Source organism: Dama dama, chromosome 30 (genome assembly GCF_033118175.1).
Source record: "Dama dama isolate Ldn47 chromosome 30, ASM3311817v1, whole genome shotgun sequence".
NCBI classification, from domain to species: Eukaryota; Metazoa; Chordata; class Mammalia; order Artiodactyla; family Cervidae; genus Dama; species Dama dama.
Window position 1 is genome coordinate 36,301,542 of NC_083710.1, and position 27,133 is coordinate 36,328,674.

At 45.0% G+C, this 27,133-nt stretch overlaps 1 protein-coding gene across 2 annotated transcripts in view; it reads right to left on the reverse strand.

Moving 5' to 3' along the window:
- Positions 1-27,133, reverse strand: part of WASF3 (WASP family member 3) — a 73,227-nt gene that overhangs the window by 35,500 nt on the left and 10,594 nt on the right. For both annotated transcript variants that reach the window (XM_061133139.1, XM_061133137.1), the window contains exon 2: positions 2,769-2,861. The gene's annotated coding sequence lies outside the window, so the exon portion shown is untranslated. The remainder of the gene's footprint in view (positions 1-2,768; positions 2,862-27,133) is intronic.

Below are 27,133 nucleotides of genomic sequence, written 5' to 3' on the forward strand. Positions count from 1 at the left end.
ATGAAAGTCCAAAATGCATTAAAAATAAATTTAAGGTCCTGGAGGAAATGAACTATAAGATACAAAAGCAGATCATTTGCCAATCGTGTAAAGAAAACACTATTGGCATAGCCTGAAATATCAACTTGAACCATACAAAATTACCACTTTTGTTGGTCAAAAATAGTCAAATGTTGGTGATTCATATGAATGACATAAAATAAGGTCAAAATAGCAGTAAATCTGTAGAACCTATCAACTGTTCCCCAGTACACGTGCTATGAATCTGTGGAGTCTCTGTATTTTTAGAAACCAAAAGCATCCTGATGGCAGTATTTTTGGCAACTAGAAGCTGTGCTCATGGAAGAAAGTTAAGATAAACTGAACGGCTATTTTAGTTAACTACTCTCAATTGTTTGCACTATGAAAGCAGGAAGTGATGTACTAGTGAAGTATCTAAAATTTGCAACACTCGGTCTCAAAGAGCACACCCGGCATCCTATTGGTTCCAACACTGTACAAAAGGTGGATTATGATAATCTCCAAAAGGATCATTCAGGCTTCCAGGTGATGCAGAGTCCTGCCCCAAGGCCACAGAAGCTGAGCCCAGTACTAAGGTCATCTCTGGAACTGACTGGGCCCCTTGTAACTACTGCCAAATAGCCCCCCTGATCCTTACCAGCCAGTTTTCATGACCCCAAATTAAGCAAAAATGCCCATCCCAGTACTCTCCCTATAGCACCCTAACCATTCATCTAATGCCACCCTTCCAGCAGAAATTTTCTTTGTTTTGAAGCTATACACACTGGCTCAGTTCAGTTGCTCAGTCGTGTCCGACTCTTTGCAATCCCATGGACCGTAGCATGCCAGGCTTCTCTGTCCATCACCAACTCCCGGAGCCTACTTAAACTCATGTCCATTGCGTTGGCAATGTCACCCAACCATCTCATCCTCTGTCATCCCCTTCTCCTCCCACCTTCAATCTTTCCCAGCATCAGGGTCTTTTCCAATGAGTTGTTTCTTCGCATCAGGTGGCTGAAGTATTGGAGTTTCAGCTTCAACATCAGTCCTTCCAATGAACACTCAGGACTGATCTCCTTTAGGATGGACTGGTTGGATCTCCTTGCAGTCCAAGGGACTCTCAAGAGTCTTCTCCAACACCACAGTTCAAAAGCATTCAATTAATCCCCAAAAAGCAGTGATTTGCCCTGGTCGGTCAGGAGGTCAGCCTGCTGCACTCGCAGTGCCCACATGATCTCTGCTCTTTGTTCTCAATAAACTCACTCCTTTCTGAAATGATCTGTGCCTGGAACTTCTCTTCCAACCCAAGTTTGGACATGTCATTTTACAGAAAATCAACCAAAGAAACAAAATCATAAAGCTGATGATGGTAAATTGGTTATACATGATAAATGGGAACATGTTATCAATACATATGTAAGCATTTTATATGTCATTGACACCCACTACAACTTTATAGGCTGGCAGATAAAGATACACTTAACAGATTAAGAACTCAGGGCTCAAAAAGTAACTTATCCAGAGTGATGTGACTAGTAAGTGCAAGAACTTCAACTCCAAACCAGCTGTGGCAGGTGCCAAAGTCTTAGTATGTTTCTGCAACTAACATCCTCCGTCAGCATCACCAAGTGAGGGTCCACGGTCTCCAAGGTGCCCTGAGGAATGTTTTTCAATGTTTTCAGCAGCTTATCAAGATTGTGTGTGTGTGCCAAGTCGCTTCAGTTGTGTCCCACTCTTCGCAACCCCATGGATTGTAGCCCGCCAGGCTCCTCTGTCCATGGGATTCTCTAGGCAAGAATACTGGAGTGGGTTGCCCTGCCCTTCTCCAGGGGATCTTATATTATTACACAAAACATGTCGGTATACCCTAAGACATGACAGCAAGCACACAGAACAACTGTTAACTCCTCCAAAGCCAAGTGACAGTTATAACACAGTTAACAAATAATGTTGCTATACTATCACAGAATTTGAGAGGACCTCTTAACATTGTTTCAGATAGCCTTTTTCTTTAAAAAACAAAGGCTATTTAATGAAGTTGAAACCAATGCATAACTTTTAAGTACTATACACAGATTTCCAGCTACATTAACAGAAAGAAGAAAATGTCGAAATAAGACCTCCCAATAAATGATGCTGACTTTTAACTTTAAACTTAAAAGAAAACAGTAATTTAAACCCGCAAGTGATATAAACGTGTTGCCTTGCTTTCTTGAGTTTCAGATCACAACCACAGAAACCAAAATTTAGTAGACAGTACGGGCTGGTATTCAACAGTGACTCCCAGCCCCTACCCTCCCTGATATATCAGAGGCTAGCAGGCGAACCCACATTTCTAAGGCCCCTGGCGAGGGGAACCCTGAATCTGCTTTCGCCTCTTTCCCTATCCATATACCTTATATTTCTTTTTCTTGCTTTGTTTCACTGACTAGGACAATTCTGAAGTAAATGGAGAAAATATACAGGGGAGAAAAACGAGACCCAGTTTAATGAGTCAGAAACTGCATAGCCACATTTGTGGTTCACATAAAAATTAACAGGAAATTAATATATCAAATTTCAGTTTTCCTCTTTCAAATTCTCACTGTTGACTAGGAACAAAAGCTTGATATATCACCTGGCTGTTAATATTTACATATTACATTATATTAATATTCAATATTTAGAAACATTAACATATTTTATCCTATTCTATTTCAAATTAACATTTTGAACTACAATGTTATAGAAATTAAATGGCTTTAATGATGAAATGCACACACACTTACCATGTAGCTGTTGACTTATGGGTTGCAGAAATGTACCCTAGGTAGCATCACCACTGGCTCAGGTATCAGTAGTAACAGCAATCAAAATTAAAGCTAAAAAGGAAAAAATAAAATTAAATACTGGCAGGCAAAATGCATTCGAGTCTCCAAGAAAGTTTAAAATTCAAATTTCACATTTTGATTATCTCATCAGCAAAGCTCTAGTCCCAGAACTAGTTCTTTTTTAATTAGCAGGGAGCTAATAAGGAATGTGCATTCTGGTATGACTCCCACTCCTTTTCTTGGAATAAGCTCTGCAAGTAACTTCAAGGAGTCGAGTAAATAACAGACAAAGGGAAGAAACACAAAAGCCCAGTAAATCACAGGTCTGTTCAATGGAACTGCTCACACACAATGTAGGCTTGTGACCACCCTCAATTAATGGAATACCAACCCTCTGCACAAGAACTCTTATTTCAAGTCCATAAAAATTTCGGTGATCACTTCAAAAATATTTCAATAGCACATATGGGGATAAAACAGTGACAAAGACTCCATGTGGGCCGAACTGACCCTAGTGTTTCCAGGATGACTGACAGTAACAGCAAGTCTACAGAGTCACCTGAAGTTAAACACTGTTCACCAGTGAGAAGAAGCTAAGCCAAGTCACTTCAGTCGTGTCCGACTCTATGCGACCCCATAGACATCAGCCCCCCAGGCTCCCCCGTCCCTGGGATTCTCCAGGCAAGGACACTGGAGTGGGTTGCCATTTCCTTCTCCAATGCATGAAAGAGAAAAGTGAAAGTGAAGTTGCTCAGTCGTGTCTGACTCTTAGCGACCCCATGGACCGCAGCCTAACAGGCTCCTCCATCTATGGGATTTTCCAGGCAAGAGTACTGGAGTTGGGTGCCATTGCCTTCTCTGAGAAGAAGCTATGTGGTACCAAAAACAGTATAGCTTCCTACCCAGAGTTATGGTTCACTATGGCGAATACAGTTAAGAAAGGTATAGTGAACAAGCATTCATTCATCCAACAAAACTTTTCCAAGTACCTGGCATAAGTTGGCCCCGCCTTTTCAACACTGCGGACACAAAAATGACTGAGAGGATGCCCGCTCAACCCTGTGAGGATGGCCGACGCTGGCAGGTACAACACAACACAGCAGGTGCAGGCAAGGGCAGAGCAGCCCGGAAGTGGGTGTAGGAGAGCAAAAGCTTCCCGGGAGATCAAGGGCGGCTGGGGAGGGGTGACGCTAGGAAAGGAGGCCCAGGAAAGGACAGGATGCAATGTCCTTAGGCAAGGTAAGCAACCCGAAGTCTAGAAAGGGCTGTGTTGTGAGCTGTACGTGGGCCAGCAGACAACGAACACCCACAGTTAGGATCATCACCATCCTTTTGAAAGTGTGAAAAAAAAAAAAAATAGATCGTTCAATGACACTCTGATCCACACATGTCCTCCTCATTTGCTCACTTAAAATTAACAGCAGCACATGACTTCCTTCCCCTTTCTCAGGAGCAGCTGTACGGCGGGCGCTTGATTATGCAAAATTAAAAATTACTTTTCCCTAAGCCATTTGCATAAGCGATCATCCTATTTTCAAAGACAGAGAAGTATCTCTGGGTTTTAGATGATCCGGGCCAAATTTCTCCTGAACCAGATCACCACATCTGCATGATTCTGAAAGTAACCAGCATGTATGTTTCACTTTGGATAAGGTTATTATATATATCTGCTAGCTGTGCATAAGGGCAAGGCTGGTGTCCACGTACGCTTGTCCTGGGTGACGCTTTGTATTTACAGCCCTGGGTTACCTCTTCCTTCGGGAAACACAAGTGTGGATGTCCCCATTCATGTGAAAGGTTATGCAACTAATATAGTGTTATCAGTTATCTAGTGGTAAATGTCTCACTGAAGACTAAGCAGAATGCTAACATGTAACTCACACTTCCCTTAACCTTCGCAAGGCAGGACAGAACCATGCCCCCTGCCATTTCAATAAACAAAGAACGCTGCCCACCATCCAACCAGCAGCCATAGCAGCTGCCCTGACAAGTCAGCCCTGAGGGAATTCAGAATTGAGAAAAACAGGATACCAGCCCGAGGCAGTCAAGAGAGAGGATGAAGGACTATGTTCCATGAGCCCAGATCCCTGCATCTTCCCCCAAACAGAAAAGCACTAAAATCATTAAACTGAGACGTCCATCTTTTATGATTACTAGTGACCTTCTGATGTTCAACTACATGTTTGTTCATTTTTCCCCAACAAAACTCCAGCTTATCCTGGCTCCCCTCTCACCTCTTTGGGGCAGTCCCTCAGAGAAACTGCGAGGCTATCTCCCAGGCTCTAGTCCTCAGTAGCCACCCCCCCCCCCCCCAACCAAATGAAACGTAACTCCCAACTTTCAGGCTGTGTGGTTTTCTTTGGTTGACACAGGTAAACACCCTTATTAAAAAAAAAGAGGAAACGGGGGATCGGAAGGTGTCTTGTCCAGATGACATGGCTTTGGAGAGGCAGAATCCGGACAGGCTGTCTGGCCACCACCACTGCTCTTAGTTACATCACACAACGTGCATCACAGGACCTCCTTGGGACGTGCACACGTGCACTCTTCTTTCCTACTGAGTGGTGAACACGTCTAAGCTAAGTCAGGAGCTGTGAAGGGCTTGAAGAATTAACGCAGCTCTGTGAATGTGCTTCCTCACTTTACAGGGGAACGTGAATCTTTAACTCCTTGGAAGTTACAGGGGAAGACTGCAAAGTGTAAAATGCAGCGCCTCTAAGGAGAGGTGTCACACTAGCTCAGGGAAACACAGTAACCCAAAGCCGCACCATCAACACAGTAACCCAAAGGTCTATGTCCCTGGGTGAGGCCCTGGCCATGGTGCTGAACATGCCACTCTTTGGCTCCTGGGAGCACAGCGCCCTTCACTTCCTGCCAACAGGAGTGCATCTCTGACGGTCCCCACCACGAATGCCTCTTTTCTTCTGGTTTCCGTGCATCCAAACTGGCTCCAGCCTTCACAGTGCAACCTCGAGTGGCCTCCTTCACCCACCCGTTCCTCCCTCTGTCTGCTCAATGAACACATACCTGCTGGGGTGATGTGTCAGGCTTCGTGTGTGTGTCCTGACCCTGTCAAGTCAAAGCCCATACTGCACCCACAAGAACCTCTTGGTGCCCCAGAATAAAAGTCCTATTGATGAGGAATCAGCGTTCAATGTGATGAATGTATGCGTGTGGTATCGAGAGCACAGGGGAGCAGTGGCAGCCATGGGGGACAGGGGAGGAATTCACAACCTGGTAACACTGCAGCCTTAATTCAGACCACAGATGACCAAGACCTACAATGATATGGGGAGAAGTTTTTAATGGGAATGAGCTTGAGTGGTGTAGGTGCTGGGTGATGGGGCAGATGGGCACTGGGGTGTCTCGGGGTAGGGGTGGGCCTGGGGCAGAGGCAGCACTGCCTGGCTCAGCTCCTCCATACACACCCCCGCCCCACAGTGATGGACGTGTTCCACAGATGGACACTGGTCTGTGTAGAGCCCAAGCCACAGACGGCACTTGAGTGACTGCTTGACCTTGACAAGTGTTACTGAGGAGCTGAGTTTTCCATTTTATTTCTTAATTAACATTAAACAGCAGTACATGGGGCTTTCCAGGTGGTGCTAGTTATAAAGAATCCACCTGCCAATGCAGGAGACATAAGAGACGAGGGAGACATAAGAGACGAGAGTTCGATCCCTGGGTCGGGAAGATCCCCTGCAGGAGGGCATGGCAACCCACTCCATTATTCTTGCCTGGGAAAATTCCATGGACAGAGAAGCCTGGCAGGCTATAGTGCATGAGGTCGCAAAGAGTTGGACGCAACTGAAGTGACTTAGCATGCACACACTCATGCGCACAGCAATGCGTGGCTAGTGGCCACGAGACGGAACAGTGCAGCTCCTAATGTTGCAGGCTTGCGATCCTGAGCTGAGGGGTGGTCACCAGATCTGGGAAAGGGAACACTAAGAGAAAGGCACGCAGACATGCAATTATTTGTTGAATAGACGGATGAAGAAGTCAAAGGACAGAGGAAGAAACTGAGTGAGCTTAAGGACTCCTCCCTTTAAAATCCCACCAAGACGTGGCTGTCCTCATCCGGTCAGGTCTCCAGTAAAGTCCTCAACATGGGAGCATCAGAGTGTACTCACACTGGCCTCAGATCACAGCCTAATCCCTAAAACACTGCTACTAACTTAAAATCCCTTATCCTGTGAAGTACAAAAACAAAAAAAAGGGAAGGGGGAGAAAAAATGAAGAATAAGGAAAAACTATTATTTTGAAACTACAGCGTCATAACGCAGATCAAGGATAATGAACGAAGCCAGGATAAGTATCTGTCTAGAAAAATATGTCTTTTTCTAAAAAAAGGAGGCAGAGAAGGGAGAGGAGGGTGGCTTGATCATGAGTTCAGGTCATTTCAGATACATTACAGGCCACTCAGCTCCTAAGCGGTTCAGCTGAACTTGGTCTACACTCTTCTGTGAAAGAAATGACTGAATTTACTTATGAAATAACGCATTTTGTTCTAAACAGCATTTTGTTCTAAACTTTAAAAAGGTCAATGATAATAAAATCCCTGTCCCTGGGATTTTGCCCTTTCCTCTTAGTTCCTACAACATCCAAAGTCAACACAAAAGAAGGAACTCTGTGATGTGAAAACATCTAACCTGAGGACAGGTTGTGTCTAAATAACTCACTGGTAATCTGCCAATAATTAACCTAATCTGATTGTATCAGGATTTGTTTACTATTTCGGTCCCTGCTATCCCGCCTAAGCTTCTGAATTCCAGTTTTCCGGAAATGGGGAGCTGCGTACATACGACACGCACATGTGGTCCAGGACGGTGGTTTCTGCACTGCATTCCGGGGCCACCTTCCTTCTCAGACTCAGGTTCTAAGTTCCTCTCCATCCAGGAGATCACAGCATCAACCATCTTCACTCTGCACACAGCAAGCTCTACTTACAAGATGGTGAGCACCCCGGAACATGCAGACTCTACCGTCTCCAGAGAAGCGCCTCATCAGTATGTCTAATAGGAATGGTTTTAGCTAAAGTGCATGTCTAACAATATGATAAAACAGCAACCTCTGTGTTGCTCCACCTGGCCTCTCAGGTTGGTTATCTGAGCTTCAGCTCCCACGGCTGGAGTCATTTTACACCTCCCAGGTCAGGGCCACTAAGGACACACTTAGCCGGCCCCATGGCTCAGCTCAACATGTAGGGAGCTCCTGTGTAGAAGAGCCGAGGGGCACACACGGTCCTGGTGCCCTCTGTGTGTGTGTGTGTGTGTGTGTGTGAGACAGAGACACAGTCCTGGTGGTCCTGGTACACACGGTCCTGGTGCCGTGTGTGTGTGTGTGTGTGTGTGTGTGTGTGACAGAGACACAGTCCTGGTGCCCTGAGCTTCACCTGGTGAGGAACAGGGTGCGTGCGTGTGTGTGTGTGTATGTGTGCATGTAAGACATGGTCCTGGTGCTGTGTGTGTGTGTGTGTGTGTGTGAGACACAGTCCTGGGGCCCTGAGAGCTTCACCTGGTGAGGAACAGGGTGTGTGCATATGTGTGTGTGTGTGTGTGTGTGTGTGTGACACAGTCCTGAGGCCCTGAGAGCTTCACCTGGTGAGGAACAGGGGTTGTATGTGTGTGTACACATAAAACAAGCAGCAGGAGAGGTACTGCTGTATAAAACACAAAAATAATGTCAGCTGACATTCAGAGCCCACTCCCAACTAGGGACACTCATTTAACAATTAACAAAACCACATTAATTATCTTATGAGGATGCAGATGAGGAAAAATTCTCCCAGTTTTAAGTATTTGTTCATTTAAAAAGTACATATCACAGATTTATATGCTAAGGTCATAAAAACAATAGTTTCTCCCCCTTCATTTCATGATCAATAACTACCCAGTATAACAGGAAGATAAAATGATCGATTCCTGATACGACACGGCTGTGTGGAGCCATGGCTGGCCCACACCTCTGGGCTAAGAGTCCCCAGCCAGAGACTCAGATAACCCAGACGGAGATCTGGGCCACATCAACACCTCACAGTCCATTCAATCACTGAGCTTCTTCCTACGACACAGAAGAAACACAGTCACGAATCAGGCGGAAACGAGGCCTGAAAGCGCTATGTGGCCAGAGCGACCCGCACAGTGTCCTGGGAGGAGAGGACCAGCTGCCACGAATAAGACAAGACTTAGACGTGTGTGCAGAACAAAGTGACACCACGAGACTGAGTCCTGTCCTCGGAGGCACGGGGACGCGGCGAGGTCAATACAGACAAGGGCTCCGCCACCACCTAAATACGGAGGCATCGTGAGGGGCTCAGAACATTCCCAGGTCCAGAGCCTGCTCATAACATAAAGCGCCTGTCCTCTCTGCCGAGGTCTTGGCAGCTACAGGAAATTCAGTGGCCAGAGCGGGAAGGGCCGGAGAGCCGCCCACCACTCAGTGCAGACTCCCCTCTGGGCTGCCCCACCCCTGGGGGCTTCTCCTGAACACTGCCCAGGCAGGAGACGCTGTAAACTCTCGTGAACACCAGCTCTGTATTCAGTTCAAGCCTGCGTCTTTATCACTTCAAACCCGTGCTCTCCGTCTGCCCTTGGAAACCAAAGAATCCAGCTCAGCCACCTCTCGCCTCTGCGAGCTTCCAGGGACCTGAAGGCAGGGGTGGGCTCCCAGCCCCTCTGGCCTTCCCCAGGTCCTCCAGTTCGCCCTTCACAGATGCAGGTGCGTCAGAGGCACCGGGGGCTGCAGTGCACCCTCCCATTAACGCGGCCAGCCTGCCTGGTAAGCTGGCTTTTCCTTGGGGTCCCCATGCGATGAGCACCACCCCACCCCACAGGGTGACATAGCCAATTCCTGGGCAGGCTCCACAGGTTTCCCCACCTGCCCCTCCTCCCCACCTGCATCTCCCACACCTGCCCTCCCACTGGTACGCCCTTGGTTCCCCTCTGACCAATGAGTGATCACTTACACTGCTAGCTGCAGGTGGAGCCCGCCCCCTCCTCTGTGCCCACCAAACCAGCTGGGCAATGCAGGATGTCATGGTGTGGTGGGCTCTGGAGCCAGAATCCAGCTCAGACTGGGCTCCCACTTACACCCTCTAAGGCAGGTTACTTAAGCTTAAACTCCCTGAAATACAAAAATGAGACCGAGAATCAAAGGAATGATCCCTGGGACAAGCTGGGCTCCCACATGGTAACATCGCCCTGAGAGCCTCCATCGCTGACCCGGTGCTGGCCCTGCCTGGTCCCTGTGACCGCCCCCCGGGCTGCGGGAGGATCACCTCATCCTTATACCCCCAGGGTTTCACACAGAAAGGAGCTCAGAGACCTCCTGAACCATCCTGGGTCCAGAACAAAACAGTGAACCAGTAAACGAGCACACAAGAGTCTAATACCAAGACGATCGAAGAAGCCCAGATTTAGGTCTGGTCTTACGTCTGCCTGGTTATTCATTACCGCAGCACAAGATACCTGAGCTATTGGAGACCAAAGAACTCAGAGGCTGAAAAAGTTTGGAAATTCACATTAAACAATCAGTTTTCAAAGAAAAGTGGATTTTCTAATTAGTTGTTGCTTCTGCCAACTATGACTGTTTAGCATTTATAAATATATATATAATGTTTTTAGGGCTTCCCAGGCGGCGCTAGTGGTAAAGAACCTGCCTGCCAATGCAGGAGTCATAAAAAACACGGGTTTGATCCCTGGGTTGGGCAGAGCCCCTGGAGGAGGGCACAGCAACCCACTCCAGTATTAGAGAATCCAATGGACAGAAGAGCCTGGCAGGCTACAGTCCATAGGGTTGCAGAGTCAGACACGACTAAAGCGACTTAGCGCGCACACATGTAACATTTCTAACACTCACAGCAGAGAGGTCTGGCTGTGGACAGCCACCTGAGTCCTAACGCTGCACTCCTCACTCCCAAAGATCTTTTTCATTTTCTTTTTTAATTCCTAGTACCCGGCTCAATGCTTGGCACACAAGCAATGATCAAAGGGCATTTGTCAAATAAGTGAACTTTCCCAAATGCCTTGGTTAAAAAAAAAAAATCACACTGCACCTTCATGACCTACTTCAGCCAGGTGCCTCGTGCCCTGGTGTCAGCCCCACGATCACCACCTCAAGGGCTGGGCTCCACCCAGGGGAGCGGCAGGAGAATCTGGGTCAACAGAACCCCCGATTCAATGCAGCCCAACAGTTAATGAGCTTTTGCAGAAGGGGCATAAAAGACAAAGTAATAATAACTTGCATGGGATAAAATAAGGCTCCCAGCTTGAGGAGAGATTGCTGACAGGGGGCAAGTTTTCAGAGAGCTGTTTAGCAACGTTATGGAACGATCCACAGCCATTAGATACAAATGTGGATCAGGACCAACTGGCAGCTATATGCCCTGTGCCTTCACAGTATTCACAGGCCGCAGAGAACGGGAAAAACAACCGAGCACAGAACCGATGCAGGAGACAGGGGCAGAACTGACCAGCGGGGAGGGTCTGAGGACAGGCAGACGGGGGGACGCCCAGGGATCCCTCCACATTTCTTCCAGAGCCCTGCCGATGACACAGTTACCACAAGCTTACCCATTAAAGACATCCCAAGGATTTTTTTTTTTTTTAACTTCCCTTCTTAAAAAGGGGACACTGTGTCCTTGGCTGAGGTCCTGGCACTCTTCTTCTTGTTTGTGACCCCACGGGGGATGACAGACCAACAATTCTGGGCAGACCCCGAGGGCAGCAGTCTGAACCCTGAAACAGAGTCAACTCAAGTAAAAAGATTTTCTTGCCTACACAATGTTATATTTTTCTCTGCTTTAATTACTGAATCCTGTAACTGGGATTCATCACTGATTCAAACAGATGCTAAAAATAGTCTGTTCTAGAATGTGGAATGAGAAGCATCGTGTGATTTTGCTACTAAATGGACTCTGTTTTTTTCACAGCTCAGTAACTTACTCTTCAGATATATTTCCTCTTTTTATTAACCAAAAATGTAAAACCCTCCAGATTCACACTAAACATTAATTTTCAGTACTAATTATGTATTTATAAGTTTGTAAGTTAAGATCTCAGACATACACTAACCTTACTAAAAAGTCTCTTTGACTCCTTCCCTCAATGTCTAATCATGACCTTCATCAAACACCTCTGATTACAAGAATACAACCTCATTTACATATGATGAATGAATTAAAACGGAGCTGTGATACAACAGGCTCCTGCTGCAAATGGCAAATTATTAATAACACCTCACATCTGAATCCATGGTGCCATTTACAAAGGGCTCTCACATAAATCGTCCTGTTTAATCTCTACAACAAGCATGATGCCAACAAGCAAGGCAGAAATTAAACTAGCTTACCGGTGAGGAAATGGGCTCCAGGGGCAAACAGCATGAAAAGGTGGGAGGGGGAAGGGCCCTCCCCACATCCCCCTCACTGAAGTCCCACCTAGTATAACATTTTCTATGCACCCCCAGGCCAGCCCGCTCACCCCCTCCTCCGGCTTCAATAGAACTCAGGATAAGCACCCAGGTAACACCCAATGCCTCTTATTCCTACTGAGGTTTCCCTCTGGATGCAGAGGCTCTGTATTCTCACCTCAATGAGAAGCTCTGTAGGGTAAAAAGAGCAGCTTACATTTCATGCTGTCCAGAATAACACCACACACACCACAGGGGGACGCTGGACCAGTGTTACGACATCTCCTATCAAGAAACCGGCGTGGCTCTTGGCTTTGGCCTCGCCTTCCTTGCTGCAGCTATGTTAGAAAGTCCATCCCAGGCCATCGTTAGTAAATATAAAGGAGGTTTCCTTAGCAATGATTCAAGTTGCTTCCACCTTTATAAATGGTCCCTGGCTTCTGACTGTGTGTTGGTTCTTGAGAACCTGGGAACCTGACCCACATGGTGTCTATTTCCTTGCTATGACCCGCCTTGATTCCCATTTGCCCCTGGCTTCTGTCCATTCCTTTCACTTCCAGCCCCACCAACCTGACTTTCTAACCCATCCTCACATGGACCCCAGTCAGTCCCTACAGGGACCCACAGAGTTTCTACAACTGCCGGAAAGAGGGGGTACTTCTTCACTTACACCTTGAGTCCTGCAGGTCCAAGCTCCTTCAGGAGGACAGATGTAACTCAGATATGAGGGCAGTCACTCTGGCCTCCCCACAACAATATACTTCCTCTTCAAACTCGGACTAATCAATATCACAACCTCCCAAAGCACCACACAGTCAGCAATCAGCACACTGCCAGACACCAAGCAGACCATAACAAATTGGGACCACTGTTTCGTTTCATTCAGTATGCTGAATCTTAAATTTGGCCCAAAACTATCACATAAATGCACAAAAATACTTAAGAAATCTGCACCTTATCAGATGGAAATAGAGGATATAAATGCGCAGCAGAGGGCTGGGTTTTTCCCATCACCATGACAATTTTTATGTATTCCAGAATCAAAATCTATTTCAAAGCTTTCTGTGTACCACTAAACCTGACATAAAGATTTCATGAGCAATTCAACAAGTAACGTCAGTTCTTTTTCTCCCTGGGGACAGAGTATAGTCACAGCTGCTGTAACAAAGGGGTCCATAAACGCCGCCCCCCCCCACCCAGCAAAGGGGACCTGTTCCTGCAAACAAGACAGATACACGTGGCTATCACAGTTTATGATGCGTCCGCATTCAGGTCTCCCGAGTCCCTGGTCACACCCTGCAGTAGCCACGTCTGAAACACACTGAGGAGGAAAAACACAGCCCGTGGGAGGAGACAAACAGGGGGGAATGATAACCGCCCAGAAAGACAGGTGAAATTTCAGTCGCCTGGAAAGTAGCTCATCACTAAAGAGGAAATGGGAAAGAACTGAGAATCGCTCCCACACCCCCAACCTTCACTTGTCTCCAAAGGGAACAGGGCAGGAGGAGCAGGTCGTGATAGAAAGAGAACACTTACCAGCTTGGAGGTGGGGACCCGAGGTGCAGGGAAACCCCCAGATCCCCAGCGAACAGAGCTGAGCCCAGAGTAAGAATGTCAGGATCCACCAGCACTGCTGTAACTGGGGGACGGAACAGGGACACGGCAGGTGGGAGGCCAAGGGAATGAACACAGATGAGAAGAAAACAGCCTCTGAGAGCAAATGCCAGCAGAAAGGCGCTCTCCTAAAATGCCAGTGGGGGTAGAAACTGTTGTACTTCTGTTGTCAGTGTATGTTAAGAGCCTTAAATTATTTAAACGATTTCAACTAGCAATTCTTTATATATATGGAAGTTAAAGTGGAAGTCGCTGAGCCATGTCCAACTCTTTGTGACCCCGTGGACTGTAGCCCACCAGGCTCCTCTGTCCATGAGATTCTCCAGGCAAGAATACTGGAGTGCGCAGGCATGCCCTCCACCAGGAGATCTTCCTGACTCAGGGATCGAACCCAGGTCTCCTGCAGTGGAGGCGGATTCTTCACTATCTGAGCTACAATGTGTCACTATATATATAAATATACTCTAAAGAAGTAAACACAAATGTGGGCAAAGATTTGTACATTAAGATGTTCCCCTTAGTGTTATTTATAATAATAAAACACAGGAAAAATAGAACAAAAGAAATAAATTTAAAGCAAATTATGTTAGATTTGTAAAATAAATTATTAGGCAACCACCTATGTTGCATTTTAGAAGACTTCCAAATTACATGGTAAAAGTCTTGTGACACAAGATTACATGGGAAGTGTACAAAATAGTATCTACAGTATTAACTTATAAAAAAATTATTTGTTGGGTATCTACTATGTACTAGTGCCTAGGTACTAGGGACCTAGTAAAAAATGCAGTAAAAGATATAATTCCTTATTTTTGTGGAACATGGATTCTATTGGTAAGCATCCCAGAAAGGGTAAATAAATAAATCTGCAAGAGAATCACATGTGAAATAAATGCTAACAAGGCAAACATTAACAGATGATATAAAAAGAGTATCAACTATAAAAAAAATCTGAAGATGAGTTAAAACGTAAAGCAAAAAGCAAAATGTAAAATAAAAACCAAGAGCGAATTTCAGGTGACTTAATTTCAAGTCTAGAAAAATAAAGGTGGCATTAAGACAACTGAAAAAGCGTCTGGGTCCTTTATAGTTTACCCTTCAGTATCCCCAGGAGGCGAACTTACAAGCTCTGACCTCTCAGCCTCAAACATAAAACTCAGGAAGTGCAGGAAGGCAAGCTGCCCACGGAGGCCTGGGCTCCACCTCTGGCTCCCAACAGCCTATTCCCCACTCAGAAGGGAGAGCAATTCTGTCAACAGGGGAGCTGGGTCTCCGTCTTTCCTGATCTGAAACTCTCTAAGGGCTGGTCACCTCACTCAGGTAAAAGCCACAAGCCCTACGACGACCCGGAAGAGGCACCTGGCCCGTGTCCTCCCCTCCCTTCACCGCTCTGCCCTCGTCTCTCCCTTCTGACTCTGGCCACCTCCCTGTCCTTCAGGGTCTCCTCTTCCCCCAGACCACTGCCACCTTCCGATGTGCACGTGTGTGTAACTGACTCAGTTTCCTCCTCTACCGCCTGCTTCTCCCATTAATGGCGGCTCAGCAGGGGCAGGGCAAAGGTTTTCTCACTGTCTGGTTTACTGATGAATCCCCGGTGTCCAGAGAGCACACAACACATAACACGGGAGTCAACAGCCAGCCTGCTTTAAGTCCATGTGGCGTTTCATCCCTACTTCTCATACAGAAGAAACTAGCGAGTTATGAGACTATCAGATTTTAGATGTATTTATTTGGAACTTTTCCTCAGTGATCTCATCTAGATCTGCCTTGTACTTAAGTCTCAGCCAAATTTACTTTCTATGAGTAAATTTTCAGGGGATATTTCTGGTTTAAGATCTACATTTAAAGATGAGATCTGTAGGAAGAAAGTCATTTTATAAGAATCATCAACTTATCAACTTATGCCTCCTTTTAGTTTTCCCCTCAAATAAGAAAGGTCAAAATTAAAAAAAAAAAGAAGTGACTGAAGTGAAAGTAAATATCAGGTTACATCTTTTTACAGAGAGTGAGAGACGGCAATCTTACAATTAAAAACAGTAATCAGAAGATTCACCCTTTTTTTTTCTGAGTCTGATTAAATGGGGAAGAGAGATCTTCTCAGCAGAGGATCACAGATAAGAAGAGAGCAGGGAAGAAACCCAAGCATTCCAGCCTCCAGCCAAGAATACCCGAACAGTGTCTTGCTGCCGAGGACGGACAAAGCATATTAATGAGAAATCCTGTTGTGAACGCTATTCAGATGCGGGCTCAGCACCAGCTTCCCCAAACGGAATGGGTTTCATTCACAGGGGAGGGAAAGTTACACACACGAGAACAAAGGCGTGTTTACATTCCCCATTCACTCCTGTAACCTGAGCTTATGAAGCCACCTTCGCCCGCACTGGCGGAAATCCAGGAAGGGGTGGTGGTGGTCAGTCAAGGAACCAATGTGGGAACGGGACGCTGCCCTGCTCCAGTTCAGTGTGAGAGGCATGACAAGGGTGTTCACCGAGGCTAAAGTCTAAAGAATCATCTAGCCAAGCAGCGCGAGTCTACCCACGTCCAAGATCACGCAGAGCACGAGGTCTAACACTGAGAGGAAGATGGTCCACTCCACCCCAACCTTCACCAGCGGGACTGTTTTTAACGTAACTGCAAGAGAAGCACACATACACGTCTGCCCAGCTCCGTGGTGCTTTGGAGAAATAGCCAAAGGGGAGATTTAAATACCAAATATATGCAAAATCATTCCCAAAGGATTTTTACTTTCAGCATTCAACCAATGTTGAATCAGCAAGATGCATCCGACACAGGCATCTATGGACACTACCATACCAGGTCAACGTCTCTAACTTTCATGGAACTTTGTCACTTGCGACATAGGTAACTGGCCAGACCATACAGTTCCCGATACCTGCTGAGTGGTCACGGCTACAGTCCTACTGATCATGATCGACCTGTCGGCCCGGCGGTTCCCATCAGGCGCGCTCACTTCCTTCCGTGCTCTGCTGGCACCTGCCTGCTCCCTCCGCCCAAGCTGGTCCCAAGATGAACCTATATCTATGTGAACCTAGTGCTATATCTGATGCCTCACAGAACAAGTTGAAACTCTTCCCAAATGAATCCTCTCACAAAACAGAAGACTCCCTGCAGCCCAGGGACTCGTCTGAACAAAAACAGGGAACTCAGGGAACTAAGTCACGCTCCATCCAGTGATTAACAGAAGAGCAGGCGTGAAGAGGACTTCCCTGTGGCTCAGACAGTAAAGAATCTGCCTGCAATGCAGGAGACCCGGGTTCGATCCCTGGGTGGTGAAGACCCTCTGGAGAAGGGAATGGCAATCCACTCCAGTATTCTCGCCTGGAGAATTCCATGAACAGAGAACTTGGCGGGCTACAGTCCATGGGGTTGCAAAGAGTCGGACAAGACTGAGCAACTAACCCTAAGCATGAAGAAGTGGCTAACCTCACATGACATCCATAAATGCAGAGGAGAGCCGCTGCGCCATACGCTCTTTTCACTTATTATATTAGCAAAGGTTGAGACACGAAAATCTACATGCTGGCCAGGGTAGGGGAACAGACACTCTGACACTTTACTGGCACACATATAAGCTACAAAGGAAGCTTTTTCAGATGGCAAAGGGTGCCCAAGATCAAATTAGAATCTAAGGAAAAAATATGTATTTCCCGGGCTTCCCTGGTGGTTCCGTGATTAAGAATCTGCTTTGCAATTCAGGGAACACCTGTTTGACCTCTAGTCCTGGGAGATCCCACGTGCCTTGGGGCAACTAAGCCCATGTACCACAACCACGAGCCAGAGCCACAACTACGGAAGCCCACAACTACTGAAATCCCACACCTAGCGCCCATGCTCCAAACCAAGAGAAGCTTCCACAGGGAGAAGCCAGTGCACCCCAACAAGAGTAAGCCCCGCTCGCTGCAACTAGAGAAAGCCTTCCTACAATGAAGACTGACCACAGCCAAATAAAAATAAATAATTATTAAAAAACTATACATTTCCCAAAAGGCAATCTGTGATTGACAACAGATACAGAAGTCAGTTTGGATAGAAACACGCAGGGTTAATTTGACACCCCTTCCACACACACACACACACACACACGCGCGCGCGCGCGCGCGTGCGCTCCCCGGCCACAGTGTGACCAGGACAGACATGACCCAAAATGGGCTGGTCGGCTTCCCTCCCAGTACCTGGGATCTGAGACTCTGATTCTGGCTCACCCCCATCATGTGTGTGCCAATGAAGGAAACGCACATCAAGGGCTTTACCGACTGAAGTCCCACGTTCCTGGCATGTCCTCTTCCTACTTAGCACACAAACAGCATCTGGATCCTGTCAACTGACTCCCAGTTTGAATTTTCCAAATGTAGGATTGCTGTTGCTGTTTTTAGTTGCTTTGTCATGCCTGACTCTTTGCAGCCCCATGGACTGTAGCCCGCCAGGCTCCTCTGTCCATGGGATTCTCCAGGCAAGAATCCTGGAGTGGGTTGCCATTTCTTTCTCCAGGGGATTTTCCTGACCCAGGGACTGAACCCCCAGTCTCTGCAATGGCAGGCAGATTCTTTATCACTGAGCCCCCAGGGAAGCCATACTCTAAGATTATTTTCTTATGTTCTTGTTTTTCCTAAACCCCCTTCTTTAACCTTTCTAATTTCATAGTGGTGATTTAACAAGTTTATCTGATGACTATATTGACCCCTATGATTTCCGTTTCTTAAAGAGACTGTCTGCTGTAACTAGATGCAACACATCCCAAACCTCACCCTTCACTTCAGAATACCATTCTGATAGAATTATAGGATTTTTCGTGGCTCTTTTTTTAGGTTTTTTTCCTTTAAGTCCCATAACAACTTTAAAATCCATGAATCCTGAAAGTAATTTTCCAAAGGGGACAAAAAAAAGAAACTGTCATCTCCTCACTTTTAAAACTCACTTTAATGGTAACCGCTATTCACTTATAGATGAAGGCCAATCTTCTCCCATCATTTGTTCCATTATTTTCCAATCTGTTACAGAATCCCACAAAGTATAGACGTGATGTGCCCTTCAAAATGTAAACTCTGGCTCATCTGAGAATTAACACAGCCTTGATTGTCTCCTCCCATAATCATTCCATCCAAGGCTTTCTCCGGCCCTAACAACGAACACTCAGAAAGGGAAGAAGATATGTACATACTTATTTCAATCATAATAGTCAACTATGACAACACAAAGAATGCAAGCTTTCAAAGCACTTAATTCTGCTGAAGATGCAGTTGCGTTACATGCTTCGAAAATAACCCACTCCCCCATCCTGTTTTTAGAGAACTTTGAAAATCTAGACAATATGCTTCCTTTCAAAACACCAACTGCTTACAGAGGAAAAGAAAGAAACAGACAAATGATCCTGCCAAGAACCACTTCTGCAGTTTCTCTTGTTGGAGTAGCCCTTTCAGCCACGACAAAGATGTAAATTCAATCCTTGATGGGGTTGATGATATACCACCTCTCGTTTATCTAGAACTGAATTTTAGAACAAAAAAGAGCTTACAGGACTCTAATTCAGCTGCTTCCAACTTCTGCAAGGATGAGCACCCCACTTCGATGCTAAAAAATGTTAAAGGTTCTTACAATAGTTGTGTCTAGTGACTGAGAAAGTTAAGAAAAAAAAGTGAGTACACAGCAATTCTTTAAAAGCACCTGCAAACAGCTGTAAAATAGTAAAACGTGAATCTGATTTTTTTTTTTTTACAAAGCCAGTTAATGTCAGAACTAGGTTTAAAATCAAGTCTCTAGGCTAACAACACAGACGGGGCCCTAAGAATCCAGAGTGTCACTCATCACAGAGGATGGTTTTCAGTAAGTATGCCCAACAATCCTCTTAGGAACAAGACAAGCCGATTTTAAAGTTCTTACGGGAAAACAAGCAGAGATGTGAAATTCTGAAAAAGAAGACTAAAGAGCTGATAGCATCCCCATCAGACACAGAGACACTAAAGCTACAGTAATTAATAAGTGTGGTGCTGACTTCTGAGTAAATATACCTATGAAGGAGCAGATTAGAAAATGCAGAAAATGACAAATACATACACATCTAGGAACTCGGTCTAAAATGGATGTGGCATTTCAAACCACTGGAGTAAAGATTATTATTAAATGCTACTGTAACAACCCATTCAGTCAGTCAGTTCAGTCACTTAGTCGTGTCCAACTCGTTGTGACCCCATGAATCGCAGCACACCAGGCCTCTCTGTCCATCACCAATTCCTGGATTTTATTCAAACTCATGTCCATCGAGTCGGTGATGCCATCCAACCATCTCATCCTCTGTCATCCCCTTCTCCTCCTGCCACCGATCCCTCCCAGCATCAGGATCTTTTCCAATGAGTCAACTCTTAGCATGAGGTGGCAAAAGTATTGGAATTTCAGCTTCAGCATCAGTCCTTCCAATGAACACCCAGGAATGATCTCCTTTAGGATGGACTGGTTGGATCTCCTTGCACTCCAAGGGACTCTCAAGAGTCTTCTCCAACACCACAGTTCAAAAGCATCAATTTTTTGGCGCTCAGCTTTCTTCACAGTCCAACTCTCACATCCATACATGACCACTGGAAAAACCATAGCCTTGACTAGATGGACCTTTGTTGGCAAAGTAATGTCTCTGTTTTTTAATATGCTATCTAGGTTGGTCATAACTTTCCTTTCAAGGAGTAAGCATCTTTTAATTTCATAGCTGCAATCACCATCTGCAGTGATTTTGGAGCCCCCAAAAATAAAAGTCTGACACTGTTTCCACTGTTTCCCCATCTATTTCCCATGAAGTGACGGGACCAGATGCCATGATCTTAGTTTTCTGAATGTTGAGCTTTAAGCCAACTTTTTCACTCTCCTCTTTCACTTTCACCAAGAGGCTTTTTAGTTCCTCTTCACTTTCTGCCATAAGGGTGGTGTCATCTGCATATCTGAGGGCCATTAGGGGGTTAAAAATCCACTGAGTCTGAACCCATCCTTTATACCAAAAGAAATTTCAAATACGAGCCAACAAAGGACTGAAAGAAACAGAAGATTTTTTTCAATATGTATCGTGCAGTGGAGAAGGTCTTTCAAAACATGATTGAACAAGAAGCCAAACGTTAAATTACTTGAAAAAAATCAAATATTACATCATTACTGAAAATTCTATGCATGCACTGTCAGTTGTGTCCAACTCTTTACTACCCCATGGACTGTAGCCCACCAGGTTCCTCTATCCATGGCATTCTCCAGGGAAGAATACTGGAGAGGGCTGCCATTTCCTTCTCCAGGGGATCTTCCTGACCCGGGGTCAAATCCCATGTCTCCTGCATTTCCTGCACTGGCAGGCAGATTTTTTTACCACTGAGCCACAATCATTTGAAACATGATTGAACAACAGAAGCCAAATGTTAAACTACTTGGAGAAATCAAATATTACTTCATTATTAAAAATTCTATAAACAAAGCCAGAATTCTGCACTAGAAGAGGCCCCCTTCAGAACACGATTCCGACCAGCGAACACACCCAAGTTCTCCGCCACCGCTGCACAGCGCTCCTGTTTGCTATACAGCTCCAGATTAAAAAAAAAACTAAACCTCACAGAATCCAGGGGAACAACGTCAAACCTTTCTCTCTTGCCTGGACCTGGGAAGCGAAGTTTCTAGAGCACTGTCCTCAGCTACGACCTCCACTCACACTGGAAACCATCAGCTACACAGTAAATCTTTCATCGGGCATCTGGGGCCACAGTTGAACTTAACAAAACATACACACGGCAAAGCAACAAGCGATTTTTGTTGTTTTTTTTTTTTTTTTTCAGAATAAGCCTGCTCTGGGGTGTACGGTCTGACGGTCCGCATGCAGACTCGGCAGTGAACGCTTACTGATTTATGATGTCCACAGACGCGCCTGGGCACCTGCTGTATGTAAGCTGTGACACCAACTCTAAGATGGAGAAGAGCCAGCCTTCTGCCTTTGAGAAGCTTACTGTCTAACTTATTAGCCAAACAAACCGTATGGATCAACAGCAGCAACATGGATCACGTTTCAGTCTTCTCACTTCCCCGTATGACCAAATAAAGCAAAACAACTGTTATCTAATGTATTCAATCAGTTCAGTTCAGTCGCTCAGTCGTGTCTGACTCTTTGCGACCCCATGAATCGCAGCACGCCAGGCCTCCCTGTCCATCACCAACTCCCGGAGTTTACTCAAACTCATGCCCATCGAGTCGGTGATGCCATCCAACCGTCTTATCCTCTGTCGTCCCCTTCTCCTCCTTCTCCCGATCCCTCCCAGCATCAGGGTCTTTTCCAATGAATCAACCCTTTGCATCAGGTGGCCAAAGTATTGGAGTTTCAGCTTCAGCACCAGTCCTTCCAATGAACACCCAGGACTGATCTAATGTGTTATTTATAAGCAAGTCACTTCTAATCATGTTTTTTTTAAAACCAGTTTATGGGTTACCTAAATGCCTCGGCCTCAAACTAGAAGGCACCAGAGAATAGCCTCTTAGCTGAGTGGGGGCTCCACTGGCATGGTAAACAGCTGGTGTGTGTGGGGGGTGGGGGGGGGCTCCATTGGCATGGTAAACAGCTGGTGTGTGTGTGTGTGTGTGTGTGTGTGTGTGTGTGTGTGTGTGTGTGTGACTCAGTCACGACCGACTCTTTGTGACCCCATGGACTGTGACCCACCAGGCTCCCCTGTCCACGGGATTCTCCAGGCAAGAATACTGGAGTGGGCTGCCATGCCCTTCTCCACGGTATCTTCCTGACTCAGGGATTGAACCCAGGTCTCCTGCATTGCAGCTGCTATTAATATTTAAACTCAACCGTTATTCAGTATCAGTATCACATAGGTCCTGAAACCATGGAATTTCTACTTCTTGTGGATTCGTTCCCCTTTATCCATAGCCTGTTTTCCTCCAAGTTTTCATCCACTCATTCTTTCTCTGACATGAGAATTGCATTTGCTACAATTACGTATTTGCACACTTCTATTTTTGCCAAGTTTTCTTCCTTTTGTGCTTCCCGTGCTATTACTTTGGAGGATATTATGTATTTCATGATGGAAGCTCTGATTCGGAGGGAATTTGCTCCCCACCATCCCACCATCACTCCCCAGAGAATGGGAGACATTTCTCCTTCGCGTCCTTGGCCAAACGCACCAGCTGTCGGAACTATCAAAGGAGGAACTCTTTTCATCTTTTTCGTTTACAAAGTCTTTGAAACAGTTCTGACTTTCTGTAAGGTCACTTGCAGGGCAATTCTGACTTTGCAAAAGATTCCAAAACCTCTTATCCTATGTGTACCTTCAGCATTCAGAGTCTAAAAAGATTCCTGAATAACTATTTCATGTGTTTCTTTGCTGCCCATGAACGTTCCCCATTAAGCTGAAAAAGATTTTATAGGTTCCTTATTTTAATTTGAGGAAATGACTGAACTCAAGATAAAGCATGCTTTAATCTGGTAGTTACGAAGAGGTGAATGAAATTATAAGTCAATTCCATTAAGCTGTCCTCAATAATTTCTGCAATAAATAATTCTTTGGTTAACAACCAGGACTCTCAATATACTGCAGTGAATATATTAAATGTAGATTAGGTTAACAGAGGCCATATAGTCTTAATTTCAGATCCCATGACTAGTTTCATAAAAATTATGTTCACTGCCTAGTACTGGAAATTAAAGTCACACTTCTACTCCAAAAATAAGTGCTCCAGAGAAGCACTCTTAGCAAATACTTCTCGTGAATTATAAGATACCTTCATTTGCCACAGTCAGGGATTTTCATAGTAAATATCTTTAAAATCCTGAGTGTTTTATTTGTATTCTAGCAGAAACCATCCAGCCCTCAAGAAAAAGGAACAGGAGAAGGCTTCCCAGTCTGTTAACGTACAGGTCCCCTGTCATTCAGCCATGATGAAGAGCCTTTGTTATCATGCTCACTGGACCTCCATAATCCTGCAAAACCAAGGGTGTCTTTGGTTTTCTTTTCTGGCAGGGAGGGGAATGATAGGAGAGCACCAGAGGTGCTCTAACTTAAAAGTTAGAGATGTAAGGAAATAGGAGGCAAAAATGCATTATCTCACAGGAGGTCGGGGGCTTCCCTGGTGGTTCATCAGTAAAGAATCCGCCTGCCAGTGCAGGAGACAATGTTCGATCCCTGGGTGGGGAAGATCCCCTGGAGGAGGAAATGGCAACCCACTCCAGTATTCTTGCCTGGAAAATCCCATGGACAGAGGACTGGTGGGATACAGTCCATGGGGTTGCAAAGAGTCAGACATGACTGAGCACACAGACCAGGAGATCAGAGATTCACTGCCCTGAGCCCAAGATGAACTGCACTGACCTGAGTTCTCACGACCTTTCTGAGATCTCTTTCTGGTGAGCCGTGGCTTCTGCACACCCAACCTTTCCCGGCTACTGAGGGGACAGCCATCTTCCTGATGCCTTTTACCACCTGCGGAGACTGAAATGGTCCTGACGCAGCCGCCCAACCACAAAGGCAAACTTGAAGAAAGCAAGAGAGGCTCCAACAAACAGTCATGGCTCTAAGAAGGGACATCCTACAGATGTGATACAGAAGAGGAATGGGGAGGCGGCCCAAAGCCACAGGACAGTGTGTTAGGGGCCATTTCTCCGAAAAACTTCTCAAAGAAACAACAAAAGCAGGAAATAACAAATTCACAATTTAAAAAGCAAATACAAATACTTTTTAATAGAATGGGCTTCCCTGGTGGTCAGACTATAAAGAATCTGCCTGCAATGCAAGAGATACAGATTGTATCCTTGGGTCAGGAAGATCCCCTAAGGAAAGGCATGGCAACCCACTCCAGAATTCTCGCCTGGAGAATCTCACGGACAGAGGAACCTTGCGTGCTGCTGTCCATGGGGTCACAGTGTCGGACACAACTTAGCAACTGAACAACACAACAACAACAGTGAGAGAGGGTTAAAACATAGCCTTGGTGGTGGTGGTGGTTTACTCGCTAAGTCATGTCCAACTCTTGCAACTCCATGGACTGTAGCCTGCCAGGTTCCTCTGTCCATGGGATTTTCCAAGCAAGAATACTGGAGTGGATTGCCATTTCCTTCTCCAGGGGATCTTCCCGACCCAGGAATCGAACCCGGGTCTCCTGCACTGCAGGCAGATTCTTTACTGACTGGGCTACAAACATAGCCTTAGGATGTAGCATTTACTGTTTCCGCATCGCGTTAGAAGGAAGGACAACAGATCAAAAAGTTTTGGTCAACTCAAACCTCTCTGGGTTTACATTTATTCAACTTTCCTAAAATGTGGCTTAACTCACTACTGTTCATATCCCCAACACTTCAAAACTTCTGGAAACTTAACTTTAAATGAAACTGGCTCAATCTTATATATTTTAGTAATTTCTTATGTATTTTAGTATTTGAGATAAATCAAATTTTACTCAATTCAGGAACAGAAATCATATTTCATCCATCCAGATAAGGGTTTCTCATTTCACCAACAAACCAATGCTTGTAAAACAAACATAATCTTAAAAAAAAAAAAAAAATCCGAAATTACCAGAAATAATTTGAGGCTGACGCTAGAATTACGGGGCAGAAAAAAGTCAACAAAGTGCTGAAATGTATTATATGAAATCCAACACTTCAGAAATAATATTTCAAAGCTAACTAGACCTACAAAAGCATATGAATCTAATGCTTGGCCGCTTTTATACAAAGCCCATTGAAAGGGATTCCATTCACTGAGGTTCTTTCAGATGTTCCTGATAGAAACAGAAACTGCACATATTTTTAAGCTACATTATGCTATAGCACTTCTGAGGGGGGAAAAAAAACATGAAAGCCAACTTTTGGACACATTCATATTAATAAGAACCTATCCTAATAACTGCTCTAAAAGGAAAAACTGAAGAGGTTATTTTCAAGTGCCTTTCATACTGGAAACCCAAAAATACATAATAAGAAATGACTGGAAATACATACATCTCTAATTTTCAACAGCTAAGGCTTCCGAAAGGCAGTCAATCCAGAAATCATGTGTTTTTTGGGCATGATTCAATTTCATTTTTCTCTGGGCTCATTCATTTGCTTCTGATGACCATGCATAATCAGTGGGCATGCTAACCGTCAGGAATGGAGTCTCCTGCTGGAAAGGGTCATCACAAGAATATGTGCTCAGTCGTGTCCAACTCTGTATGACCCCATGGACTGCAGCCTGCCAGGCTCCTCTGACCATGGGATTTTCCAGGCAAGAATGCTGGAGTGGGTTGCTCTACCCTCTTCCAGGGGATTTTCCCAACCCAGGGATTGAACCCAAGTCTTCTGCATTGCAGGCAGATTCTTTACCGCTGAGCCACTGGGGAAGCCCCTCACAAGGGTACACACCATCTCTACAGATCATAGTGAGGGATGGATGCAGGGTGACCAGGATGCAAAGAGAGTCACGTTTTTCTTTCTTTTTTTTCACTCCCCCCCCCAAAAGTTCATAGACAAAAGAAAAATGGTAAAATAGGCAAGGTGATATAATATATGTGAGATTTTGTTATATCTGGAAAACAAACCAAAATACAAATAGTCCCTCATAAAGAAGAACTATTATTTTCAACCTATTTCCTATCTTCCGTACTTTGATTTAATGTTTGTCTGGAATCCATGAAACATTAAAACACTTTAATTTTACTTGCCTATATTGAAAATTACTCAATAAAAGGGAAGCAAAAAATATAATTAAATAATTTGCTTATTATTTAATGGTGATGGATCATCACCATCTTTCCCCTTCTCTAGCTTGCGTAGTTTATTTACCTTTGTTTTACCATAGTTTATTTACTATGTTTTAATCTAGTTTCTCTCTTCTTGCTCTACAACAGTTTCACAGTAAAGAGACAGTTCCAGACAACTGTCATTCTAAAATTCTATAGTCTAAAACACATTCATAGATAATTTTTCAATAGTTTTGAAGTTAAGTTCTACCTAGATGGTAGAAGATTAACAAAACTGACTGACCATGAAACAAGGAGAGGAATCACAAATCTGTAAAGTCAGGAATGAAAGAACAGACACTGATCACTACTAAGGATTACAAGGAAATACTCTGAAGAAGTTTATGCCACTAAACTAGACAATTTAGATGAAAAGGGAAACTCCTAGAAACATATATATTAACAAAACTGACTTAGAAAGAGAAAAGCTGAATAAATGGACAGCAAGTTAAGAGACTGAATTAGTAATTAAAAATCTTCCCACAGAGAAAAGCTCAGGTCCAAATGACTTCATAGGTGAATATCTAAAAAGAAACACCAATCTT